The following is a 13,187-nucleotide window of genomic DNA, read 5'->3' on the forward strand; positions in this document are numbered from 1 at the left end:
CGGTTGATTTAGTGAAAGCAAGTCTTCTCATTTGGACCGCTTGGACCCATGTAGAATTATGATAAAATAAAATACCTAAGTAGCTAAAAGTATTGACAAAATTAATTTTGTGGTTATCTATAAAGATGTCTCTACACTTTTTACTCCCTCTACCACATCTCATAATAAAAGTTTTAGACGTATTTACCCTTAATCCCAGCTCACGCATGAAAACTACATAGCCGTATAAAAATCTTTGCAGCCCTATCTGTGTTCGACACATTAACACTGCGTCATCCGCATACATTAGAGATGGGATAGGGCGGCCATTAATTACTGGAAAACCTTGACCTGATTGGAGCAGAGCTTTTTCTAGTCCATTTGTGTAAAGATTAAAAAAATAGGGGGCCAGGACACACCCTTGCCTGACCCCCTTCTTTATTGGAAAAAATCTTGTACACGCTCCATCATTACCATATCGTACTCTAGCCCTAGCATTATGGTACATTTCTTTCAGGAAGTCAATGATGTTACCATTTACACCTATGTCTTCTAGAATCCCCCACAGCCTCTCATGTTCCACACAGTCAAAGGCTGCGGTTAGATCTACGAAGGCTAAAAATAGTTTTCCTTTCTTTAAATGAGCATACTTCCCAATTAAAATACTCAAATTAAGGCTCTGTTCTACGGTTCCCAAACCCTTTCGGAAGCCGTATTGCAGGTCTGACAGAATCTGCTTGTCCTCCCCCCATTCTTGTAGTCTTTCTAGTATGACCCGTCACACAATTTTCGCGGAGGAGTCCAATAAAGATATTGGACGATAACATGCCGGGTCATGTCTATTACCCTTTTTAAATATAGGGACCAAGATTGATTCGGTCCACCTCTCAATATAGTTTGGCGGGCAGCTAGCCCTTAATAATTGTGTCAATATAGGTCCCCATAGCTCAATGTTTGCCCTGTACAGATCGAGAGGAATCCCATCGGGAGCCGATGCCTTTCCACCCTTACTTGCTATTATCGCCCTATTAACCTCTTCCAATGTTATTTGGAGGTTATTTATTTGTGCTAGATGTAGGGGATTGGACTTAGATTCTTCTTTATCAGTCATTTCGATTTGGTTTCCTGAATCATGATTTCCAAAAATGTTGTCAAAGTGTTCTACCCATCGTTCTTCCGTTATGGCAATTTCGATTTTCGGAATATCAACTGGATCCAAAAAGGCCTCCAGAAAGCCGCCGCGTCCTTGGACTCTTCCGCTTCCTGTAATACCCGCCAGTGCTCTTCCCTGAGTACCCTTTTGCGTTCTTTTATTACTTTCATATAGTCCTTCCTTGCATCCCTCAATTTAATTGGGTTCCTGGGGGTTGTATCGGTCTCTTTTTTTCAGTATTGAATATGCTTTAGTGCACTTAGAATCAAACCAGCCTTTGTCTTTTATCGCAGAATTATTGTTGGTTCTCCATAACACTTCATTTATAGCTTTGGTAATCTCTTGAAAGGATGTCAAAACTGTCTCATTCGTTGCATTTTCCTTTAATATAGCTTCTATTGATGGTTTACTTTTTATCACTACTTTGTGTGTTGTTTCTAGTGGGTCTACCAGCTGCCATTTTAAAGCATATCCATTTTTCCTACTCATTACCAACTGTTCGGGGGGGTAAATATTACTAAAATCTGGGTTCTCTTTGGTAGTCAGCAGGTTCAGCGATAAACTCAAAGGGAAATGATCACTCAATGTAAGATCATGAGTCATGAATTGATTTGTTTTTGATGCCAAATTTGAAGAGAGTAAAATATAGTCTATCACAGTAGAGCACCCTCTCCCATGAAATGTGCTCTTAAAAGGCGCCCAATTGTTACATAATTCGTTCGCATAGCTTAAGTCGAGCTCATATATCAGTTCGTTTAAAGCGTTCCCATATTTGGTATGTGTAAAATGAGTTTCACATTCACCGACTTCGTTCACAACCCCGCAAACATCAGAACCATTTTTTTAACATAATGCAATATTAAAATCGCCTCCCCAGATACTGTGCATATCCCCTTTTGTTTCTTTTACAATTTTCACTAGGGCATTTAATAGTTTCGTAATAATTCCAACTATTTTATCTGTCGGTGCATTATTGTAAAAATGTATCAGCATCATACTTTGCTTACTCCCCATACATATCACCATCAATTGATAATTCGCATCTTCCAATTTCATTGTTATTTTCCCTATACTTAACATGTTGGACACATAAATCGCCAAACCTTCCTTTGCCCTCCCATGTTTTCCTCCAACTGCAGGCATATGATGGGTGCGATAACCTCACAGATGAACGGGGTCCTTTAACCACGTTTCCTGCAGACACATAATTTGAAAACCATCTACAAATTTATGCCACTCCATAATTTCCAGTTTAGTTTGTAGACCTGCCATGTTCCAGAAAGTCAAATTTAGCAACTTGTTATCATCAAGAGATATTCTGTCTAGAATCACTGCCTCGTCTATTAAGTTAATATCCTTAGGTACTAATACAGGACATTCATTTATCAGTTGACCCTGAGAAAACACATTTGGGCTTTGGGGTTGTGGTGCACTAGATTCTTCAAGTCAATCTTGATCTTCCAGACTATATAGGCTTTCAAATCTATTTGCTGTAGGGGTGTTGTAGCGAGAATTTATCGAATGGGGGTCTATTAAGAAACTCCCAAGACGTTCCAATATTGTTTGTACTAAATGGTTGAAGCAAATGTTAGAACTATAAATCCCTACTAGGTTTTCAGCGGTTTTTCCTACCCATGCTATTCTTCTCGCCATTTTGAACTCTGTAAATAGTACTCTATTCAGCCCTGTCCTTATATTTAGCCAGTGCAAGGATTTGTTTCTCAAAGTCTCCCAGGATTCTCTCTCTTGACTGGTCAACTGCGGGACATTTGTTAGAATTACAGAATATGGAGTTGCCTCTGGGGGAAGTTCTAAACAGTTTATGTTTTGCCCATTATTGGCATTATGGGCTGGTCGTTGGGCTTCTTGGGCCTGATCCCACGGAGCTTTGCGTCCCTTTAAGGCTCGCTCTCGCCTACTGGGAGAAGCCCTGCCCTGTCCAAGCCTTCCTGCCTTCGCACGCTGCAATTTTAAGCAGGAGGAAAACAAAGCAATGTTTGGCTTACAGAAATCTGAAATCTCCTGCCTAAATCGGTGAGCGTTGGGATGTGTGCGAGATCACACGCGGTGTCAATGGCAAGGCCGGAATAAGGCTTACTCTTTGGAAAGTACAGTCGGGCTTACTGTGCGATGCTCCTGCTGGCCGAGGCGTTCCAACTTGCCTGTCCAGTTGTCACTCTTTGGTTCACCGCCCACACCTCCCCGATGCCGCTTCCCGCTTGCTTCCGGCACCTACCCCGATGCCTCCACCAGCTTTCCGACTGATTAACCCGAACTTCCCAGTGATTAAGGCGCTGCGGGCGTTACTTGTCTCGGCACTTCAATCAATCAATCAATTTCTTCTTTATTCGGATACAATCTGATCCATAAAAGTACAACATCACTATCGATATACATATAATACTCATTCCTCACTCGAGCAAAAACAGTAAAAAGATAAAAACATAAGATGAATTTAAAAACAATTTAAAAAATGGGAGTGGGTTAGACTGATAATTCGTGCAAAGATCGACATTCTTTAGTGTGCAAAAATACAAAATGTAAACTTTAGAGCACTGTGCAAAATAGGCAGCTAATAGACTTTTTTTACATATGGTGGCATTTTTTTCACGGGGTGAACATGGAGGCTCGTGATTTGACAGCTGCTGATAAAAAGGAGCCAACACGATAAATCATATCCTCACTGCCCAGTTGGAGTATTTCTTCGTATGCAGGGATGTGATTGATTATCCTATTTGCCTTGAAGTAGGGGATGAGATATTGTTTAGTATACTTTACATAAAATCTGCAGGAAAACAGAAAGTGTGGTAGGGTTTGTTTACAGCCATCACCACATGGACAAACTGTCTCCTCCAGATTTTTATTAAAGCCGATGGGGAAACATAGCAAATATTTTACACTGTTGTCCCTAAGGCGAAAGAGCAAGCGCCTATTCCATCTCCCAATGTTTTTTCTTAGGTACTCTTGTGGTTTGGAATGGTTGGTACCTACTATCCTCGGGATGGACAAGTATCTGATAATAGATGGTTTGCTAGACTCAGCCTTTGCTCTGTCTGTACGATATAAATCGTAAAGTGCATCCCTGGCTGATCTTAGGCTAATGTTTTCGGCAGCAGCGGGAAAAGAAAAGCTGTGTTCTAAATGTATACTGGCTAAACTTTTATAAACAGCATTGAGCCAAGGTATGTTTTTACCCCTATCACATCTCAGGCAATCTGTTATAATCCGTTGAGTTAAAATGGCAGCAGGATTGCGCCATATCTTCAGCCAGAATAATGCAGGGCGAGATTTAATAAAATCTTCTACATAATGTAGGTTCAATTCTTTGTGGCATAAGAAAGTTGGCGATGAAATTTGTGCCCCAAGTAACCTTCTGCAGAATCTGTTTTCTTCGGATTGTATCCCACTACAGTCCGCGAACCCCCAAACCTCGGAGCCATAGGTCGCGGTAGGCAAGCACTGGGTTCTGTAGATCTGCAGTAGTGGAGTAACTATGTCTGCCTTTTTAGGTTGTCGCAGACTGGTTATAGAATTAATTGTCATGCCTAGTTTATTTCTGCCTCTTGTAACGTGTGATTTCCATGAATCTGTGTCGGAGAAGACTAGGCCAAGGTAGGGGAAAGTGCTCGTGCTTTTTAAAAGATCAGTTCCGATCCTTATGTTCTTTGTGTTGTATTTTTTGGGTCCACATGACATTATAAATGATTTGTTAAAATTAGTGCGTAGTCCCAACTCTTCCATAAAAGAGACGAAACCAGAAATTAAAATACGTAATGTTTTGGGTGTGCGGCCCATAAGGACCGCATCATCTGCATATAAGAGTGCAGGATACATTTGACCGTTGATTTTTGGTATGTCACTAGTTAGTTTAACCAGGGAATTATTCAATTCATTAATATAAAGAATAAAAAGCAGAGGGGCCAGGACACACCCTTGTCGGACCCCTCTGCCAATTGCAATATCCCTAGAAACCTCCCCTTCATTGTTGATCCTCACACGTGCCTTCAAGTCTTTGTGCAGATGAGCCAAAAAGTGTACAAGTGCATCATCTAACCCATAATTTAAAAGAATCTCCCATAAACGTGAACGGTTAACAAAATCGAACGCTGAAGTTAGGTCCATAAAACCCAAATATAAGGGTACTTTTTTTGCTACTGTATATTTCCCCAATATAAGATTCAGGTTTAAACACTGTTCAACTGTGCCAACACGGCTCCTAAAGCCCAGTTGGCAACAGTTTAAAATTTGTTCTTCCTCTGCCCAGATCCTGATTTTATTAAAAACGACACGGCCCAAGATCTTTAGGGTGTTATCGATCAAGGATATAGGGCGATAGCAACAGGGGTCGGATCTATCCCCTTTCTTAAAGATGGGTACTATTATACTTGTCGTCCATGTTGCTGGGATGGAGCTATTGATCAAATTATTAAAGACATTACATAGAAGAGGGGCCCAGAGGTCAGGTTCAGATTTAATAAGATCTATTGACAGGCCATCTGGGCCTGGCGCTTTATTCCCTGCGCTTTCATGTATGGCATCTTCAACTTCAGATAATAATATGATAAGATTGGTGGGTGATGGAAAACTGTCTGTGCTTGGTGTATCAGCAAGATAGATTTTTGAGAAGTGGTCCTCCCATACATTGCTCGATATATTACATCCTATGGGGGTAATATTTGATCCGGTGGATCTAAGTGCTTTCACCTCTCTCCAAAACCCCGTTGTGTCATTGAGAGCTGCTGCACAGGCAAGAGAATCCCACCGTTCCATTAACACTGCCTCTGCACGTGTTTTAGTTGCGTTCTTATAACGCTCTCTCAAATGCTTCACTAATGCCGTATCCCTAGGTTCAGCTTTTAATGCCTCACGTAAGGACCTATTTGCCCTTGAGCAGGTGCCATCAAACCATCTAGGGTTCTTATCTTGGATGTTAACTGGTTTCGAAATTTCTGATTTTATTCCGGCACACAGCATAGTGAAGGCCTGGATGATATCAGTGCCAGGACGGGTGCTAGACAGACACATCTCTATAAGTGGACGGTTGGATTTAATAATACGGGCCAGTAAAGCATTATTATCTATCCCTCTCCAGATCAGTTTCAACTTATCGGTAGATGCTGTCAGATCTTTTGCCCCTATTTCTAGGCATTTCTTGAATTTATTTAAAAATCTAAAAGTAGTTAAAATTGGGTTGTGGTCGCTATAAATGGTGCCTAAAACTTCAGCCTTCGCGAAAATTTTTTCGAGGGAAGCAGAGATAAAAGTATAATCGATGGTGGATGAGCAACCACGACCTCTATAAGTAGGCAATGGGGGATTGCCTGAGTCGTGACCAGCTTTAGCCATTACATCGATTAAGCCGTGAATGGATATATAGTTGTACAATTCTTCCCCTCTCTTACAGGGGATTTTTCCGGCGATACTTACGGCAGATGTGTCTATGCTATTATATAAGTGGGCGTTAAAATCTCCCCCCAGACAAATGCCATCTAATTTACCATATTTTTCTTCATGCACTAGGTTGTCGATAAATTCAAATAACCTGATAAAATTTTTGTTCGGCGATGTTATAAAATCGTTATTATAAAAATTTATCAGACAAACCGTGATTCCATGCGTGTAAATCAAAGCCTGAATATTATCGCTGTCAGTCTCTATAGGTTTTATACTATTGCCTTCAGTGATTTTTATCCATGTGGATAAACCCCCGCTTGGTCTACCGGAGTCGGGGATCGGTGCTAGTTTGTTATGACAGACAAATCCTTCGAGCAATAGACCACTGGTGCACCAAGTTTCTTGGAACATCAGGATATTAAATCGACTAACCATATTGACCCATTCATCTGAAGTCAATTTAGCTTTCAAGCCTGCAATGTTCCAGCTAAGTATATTCAGGTTTTGTTCATAGGATTTGCAGGGGATGGTCACGGGGGGAGCGGCAGATGCAGCTACTACCTGCCTTGATCCCTGAGGGTTATCAGTGAAAGTACATTCAACTATAACAGAATTCTCGTACAAATGGCTCGATTGTGGTTTTTCAGTCAAAGTAGAGCTATGTACAAGTCAATCCTGGTTCTCCAGGTCAGATAAGGTGCTAAACCTGTTAAATAACTGGGGTGCCAGATTAGTAACATTATGTAACCTTGCTCGTGGTCTGTAAAAGAAGCCTAGTGGAACCAGAATAATATTTGTGGAACTAGAAAATGGATCAAATGGGGCATTCAGCAACCATTTTGCCAATGAAGGAAGCCTTAGGGATACGATTATACAATCGCCTGTAATGTGTTTGGTGGAGGGACCCACCCAGGCTACCCTACGGACCATTAAGATATCATTTGCGATCTCCCACCCCGCGTTCTTGTGTTTGCACAACCAGTCCAGGCATTTATTTTTTAAATCGTCCCAGGTCTCTGTCTGGTTGTGTCTAAGGGGGGGTACGCCAGCTAATATTATTACGTAGGGACAGGCTTCTGGTGGCAACTGAAGAGTGACTTCCGTGCTTTTAATAACCTGGGGAAAAGTAGGTCTGTTAGTGGTGTCAGATTGTTTTTCAAGGCCTGGCGTGGGTATTACAATTGGTGCGATAGGAGAGAGAACCGAGTTAGTAGGGGGGTTGTTCGGGGTATGTGCCTTTTTTGGTGGCAACGAACTAGGCACAGAACTAATCATAGGGATTGTTGATGGTCTATTTGAATTAACCCCCCCAGTACATTCCTTGTACACACCAGTTGGTCCAGGCAAGACACTATTACCGGTACCCTCTATGGTTCTTTTGTAGAGAGCATCCAGGTCTTTTAATAGCTTTTCACCTCTGGTTTGTTCTATCGTCATGATCCCTTTTCTTTTTGTTTCCTCATTTTTTATGATGTTTTCCAGTCTATCAAGTCTTTTAAAGATAGTATTAAACTGGTTTACCATTAGGTCCTTCAATCGGTTAAAGGTAGAGTCCACTATTGTATCAATTAGGTTTCCATTCGGGTTTGCAGATAGGCCGTCCCTTAGTGCAGGCTCAGTTTGTGTGAGGGTGGAAGAATGTGTCGGTTCCCCTGTGGTGAGAGCGGGAGTGCTGATTACTGGATGCACGATACAGTCAATGGGTGCCCTAACAGGGTCATCAGCTCCTCGTGACCACATGCTCATTGGTGTCGGTTGTAGTTTATTGCAAGGGGGCTGTTTCCTCTTGCTTCTGGGGATTTTACCAGGGCCCCTCTTCCTTTTTTCCCCCACAGTCTTTTCTGATGTTGTTACAGAGTTATTGGTGTCAATGACATTGGGGCTTAACTGGGAGTCGGGGATGGTAATTACAGCATCAGCGATCAGGGGGGCCTCAGCAATGGTTTCACAGTGGGCTGGTTTATTAATTATGACAGTAGGAAATAATGACGCAGGGGTCGCAATTCGGTTATCACAAGGGCCCTCTAACAGTGGTTGGTGTGATGGTATGCGACCCATGGAAAGTCTCCTCTCTGTATTCTCTATTTCTTTGTTGACCCTGTTAACGGCGTCATCCAGCATATTTTCAAATGAAGAGGTGAGCATGTCATAGGTCCCACGTACAGGGGCGATTGGACCAATATTAGACGTACAACTCGCGTGGTTATTCATTGTAATTTGTATATTCGCTTACCAGCACTCGATGCTTAGAGGGGGGCCCCTGCCCGGCCTCTTCCGGCCCCGGACGGCCACAGACGGCCCGCCCTTGTCCCGGGCTTCTCCCGGCGCCGACCCGCGCGCGATCCCGCGACGCGGAGGGAGCCTCTGAAGAAATAGCGCCTCCGGGCGCGTCGTCCAGCGTGAGTGGGCGGGGCTAAGGGGAATGCTGGGGCTTGCGGTTCTACCCTGCGGCAGCCTCAGGTGGCGCGAGGCAGCAGCGGCAGGGGAACCGAGCGTCCGCACGAAGCTGAAGGGAGAATCACACCAGCCCCCAAGAGCCTGGTAGGTACAGCGTTTATCCACTTGAAAGCATTTTCCCCCCGCTCCACCGAGGGAGCCTCTGAAGAAATAGCGCCTCCGGGCGCGTCGTCCAGCGTGAGTGGGCGGGGCTAAGGGGAATGCTGGGGCTTGCGGTTCTACCCTGCGGCAGCCTCAGGTGGCGCGAGGCAGCAGCGGCAGGGGAACCGAGCGTCCGCACGAAGCTGAAGGGAGAATCACACCAGCCCCCAAGAGCCTGGTAGGTACAGCGTTTATCCACTTGAAAGCGTTTTCCCCCCGCTCCACCGAGGGAGCCTCTGAAGAAATAGCGCCTCCGGGCGCGTCGTCCAGCGTGAGTGGGCGGGGCTAAGGGGAATGCTGGGGCTTGCGGTTCTACCCTGCGGCAGCCTCAGGTGGCGCGAGGCAGCAGCGGCAGGGGAACCGAGCGTCCGCACGAAGCTGAAGGGAGAATCACACCAGCCCCCAAGAGCCTGGTAGGTACAGCGTTTATCCACTTGAAAGCGTTTTCCCCCCTCGGCACTTACTCCTGCTACAACGGGGGTCCACGCAGTCTGCCGCAAGTCCCACTGAAAGATCGTAGTGTTGGGATCCCGGAATGTCTCAACTTCACCCCTGGTGTATGGCTCAGGTCCACTTGATTAAAGGCTGGTTGTTGTCTCAGAAGATGGTCTCCCCAAGCTTAAAAGACGAAGTTGAGAAGTTATGGCCGAATCTGTACCTGTTCCCAAACCGCCCAGGTGAAAGCCCCGGATCGTGATCTACGTACAATCGAAACACCGTTAGAATTGAAAGTTACGTCGTTAAAACTTATTTATTTGCGAATTTGCACAAAAAAAGTAATATTTTGTACATCTGTAATGTTACATCGCATTAGCAAAAGTATGTTCTCTATGTCTATTTGACTAATGATGAGCCCGTAGTCACATGTTATTCGCACTAGCACTTTAAATTGAATGGTCACTCCTCATGGCGTCATGTGATCAAGGCCTTTCTGAGGCCGAAAAACGCCATGGCGGCAGTGCATGGTTGAAAAAATAAATACTCTGCACTAAAATTTGGGTCCGTACCGTCCTTTATGCAAAATTGAGGAAATGGATTTTGCAGCGGATTGCGTGTGCATATATATATATATATATATATATATATATATATATATATATATATATATATATATATATATATATATATATATATATTATCTACTGGCGGTCGCCAGTAGATAGTTATAGTTAGGACCCTCTTACCATAGGAAATCCGCAACATTCTATTTTGAATAACTTTGGCGCCGGTCGACGAATCCTTGCGAAATTTTCAAAATAGGTGGGGCGTTGAGCTCCGCTCCTACCCTGAAAGTCTCGGGGGGATTCGTCAAGCGGGGGCTGAGATAAAAGGGGGGTCCCAAAACGCGTTTTTCCCATGCATTTTTCCATAGGACCTTTAGACAGAGCTACAGCCCGAACGGCTGAACAGAATTTAAAGAAATTTGGCAGAGAGGTAGTCCTCAGGTCAAGGAAGTGCCTTTTGTAGGTTTGGTGTAAATCTGTTCAGTAGATTCTGAGAAAATAGCCTTTAAATCAATATATATATCTGAGCCAGCTTACGGTGCGCTTACGGTGCGCTTACCGTACGCGTACGGTGACGTGCACGAGCGCGATTCTGATTGGCTCTTAGATCTTAGTAAACATTCGAATCGGTCGAAACCAGGAAGCGGCGGCCGCCATTTTGTGTGTTTCACTCAGGAAAAAAAGGGTGATAACTTGAAAAGGGGGCAAGGAATAGAGTTACAGACCCCATAACATTTAAAAGAGGGTCAAAGAAGGACAGAAAAGTACAAAAAAAACATTTATTAATTTTAAAAAAAAATCGCGGGGAACGCGTACGGTAAGCTCAACGTACGCGTACGGTAAAAAAAAAATAAAAAAAGAAATGAAATGCAGATTTAAGTGTTTAGATATTAGGGGGCTCTAAAAAGAGCCGTTGTGTTTATGAAGTGATTTTTTATTGGTACCTACAAGTAAGTACCGATGCAGAGTCTAAGGTTCAAGAGGAAGACTCTGTTCCCTTCATCATTGAAGTGCACACCATCTCCTCTATAAATGTCTTGCATGTCGTAACGCAAGTTGTTGTGGTAAATGGAACCCATACCATAGTCTCGGAGGAAAGCAGAAACAGATTTGTTGACGTGCTTTCTTGCTTTGTCAATCTGTGGACAGAAATGATTGGACCAGTTCCATTTTTGCCTTTGGCATATATTAGAAAACACAAAGGCAGTTTTAGGGAAAAGTGAAAACAGTTGTGCAAAGGTCTCCTTCATAAGCATTTCCAGACCTACCCCAGTCAAAGTGCCTAGGTCATTGCCACCACAGTGCACTATTATGAGATCAGGGTGTTGGATTTGCATGAAGGATTTCACCAATGGCATCAATTGGTGCCACTTTAACCCTCTCTGACCAATCCATTTAATGTCTACATTTGGCAAAGCAAGGTCTCTCACCATACCTGTTTTCTCTGCATACTTTTCACTCCAGAAGACATAGCTGTGCCCTACAATCCACACTGTGAACATCTTCAAAGGAGAACTGGATGCACTCGGGAGGTGTAATTCAGTAGAATGGTAAAAAGAAATGAAAGACAGTTTGGAAATGGAGGCATACATATATATATATATTTTTTTTAAACTGATTGGCTGTTTCATACCATTCTAGAATAAAAACTAGGCTGTATGTGTAAATTTATAGAAGCATGTTTTGTATTGGTACAGAAAAATGTGTTACCAAAGAACAGTACTATGGATTTGCTGTTAGGTTTGAAAAGTCAAGCACTCCTGCTCTTTGGAAATGAAACATTGTTTGGTGAACTTCTGACCTAACTCTGCACAGCAGTGTTTCAAGAGCTGTTGCTATGGTAGCAGGCAGAAGTCAAGTTGGGGGAAGGGTACTAGGCAGAAGTCAAGTTGGGGGAAGGGTACTTTTGGAAAAGGGTTGGTTTTCAACCAATAGAAATGTGTGATTACATTTGAAAAAAAGGGGGAAGCACTGAGATTTGAAACTTACATGTATATGTGTGGAAAAAGAGAGGGAAAGTTTGCCATTATCTGGTTCTGCTGAGAGGAGAGAGGTGTACAGAACAGAGATCCTGGCTCTGATAATCTGCTGTTTGAGTGCCACATTTCTTTCACAACTAACTAATTTTAAAGGTGAGTTTAGAGTTTGAGAGGGGATGTATATGGTAAATTAAGAAATTAATAATAGAAATGGAATTCGTTTTGTTGAAGTTGTGTTTTTCATTTTCTGTTTTGGGAGAAATTTAAATGTGAGGAACATGTAAAAGAATATGGACTATGTTTTCAAGATAAATTAAGGTGTACTGGTATAAATAAGAAATACTTTAAGGGTTTGAGGTTGCACTCAGTAATGCAAATACATTCAGCATCAGTAAGGCTGGTTGCCCTTGCTGGAGTGTAGTCAGTCACCCAGGCTACACATGTTGTTGGTCTCAGAAAGCTGTTTGGTATTGCTCTGGTGATTTTACATTTGCATTAGATGGAAAGGGGGAGGTATTTTTTTCTGCAGATGCAGACTCTTAGCACACAGCCAGCTGCATATCCTGTGGAATCATGCATAGTATTCACAACCGAGTGGGGTTTGAGGTTTCAGTCAGTAATGCAAATACATTCAGCATCACTAAGGCTGGTTGCCCTTGCTGGAGTGTAGTCAGTCACCCAGGTTACACATGTTGCTGGTCTGAAAATGTTGTTTGGACATGTTGTTTTTTAAGAATCTGAAAAGTGGATTCATAATGTGTCAGACTGTAAAAGTACTTATCACTTGCCAAAAAAAAGAGTAGTAAGTGTGCTTTGAAATTGGCAAAGAAATTTCGTTTTTTGACTAATATGAAAACATGACTCTGTGTGCAAATAGGAATTACAGGCAGAGATTTATTGCGTATTGCTCTGGTGATTTTACATTTGCATTAGTAGGAAAGGGGGAACTATTTTTTTATGCAGAAGCAGACTCTTAGCACACAGCCAGCTGCTTATGCTGTGGAATCATGCACAGTATTCACAACCGAGTGGGGTTTGAGGTTGCAGTCAGTAATGCAAATACATTCAGCATCACTAAGG

The 13,187-nt window shown here is 42.9% G+C and overlaps 1 protein-coding gene across 1 annotated transcript in view; it reads left to right on the forward strand.

Moving 5' to 3' along the window:
* Positions 1-13,187, forward strand: part of CHRNA6 (cholinergic receptor nicotinic alpha 6 subunit) — a 460,970-nt gene that overhangs the window by 186,621 nt on the left and 261,162 nt on the right. The window lies entirely within an intron of this gene.

This window comes from Triturus cristatus, chromosome 2_1 (assembly GCF_964204655.1).
Source record: "Triturus cristatus chromosome 2_1, aTriCri1.1, whole genome shotgun sequence".
Lineage (NCBI taxonomy): Eukaryota > Metazoa > Chordata > Amphibia > Caudata > Salamandridae > Triturus > Triturus cristatus.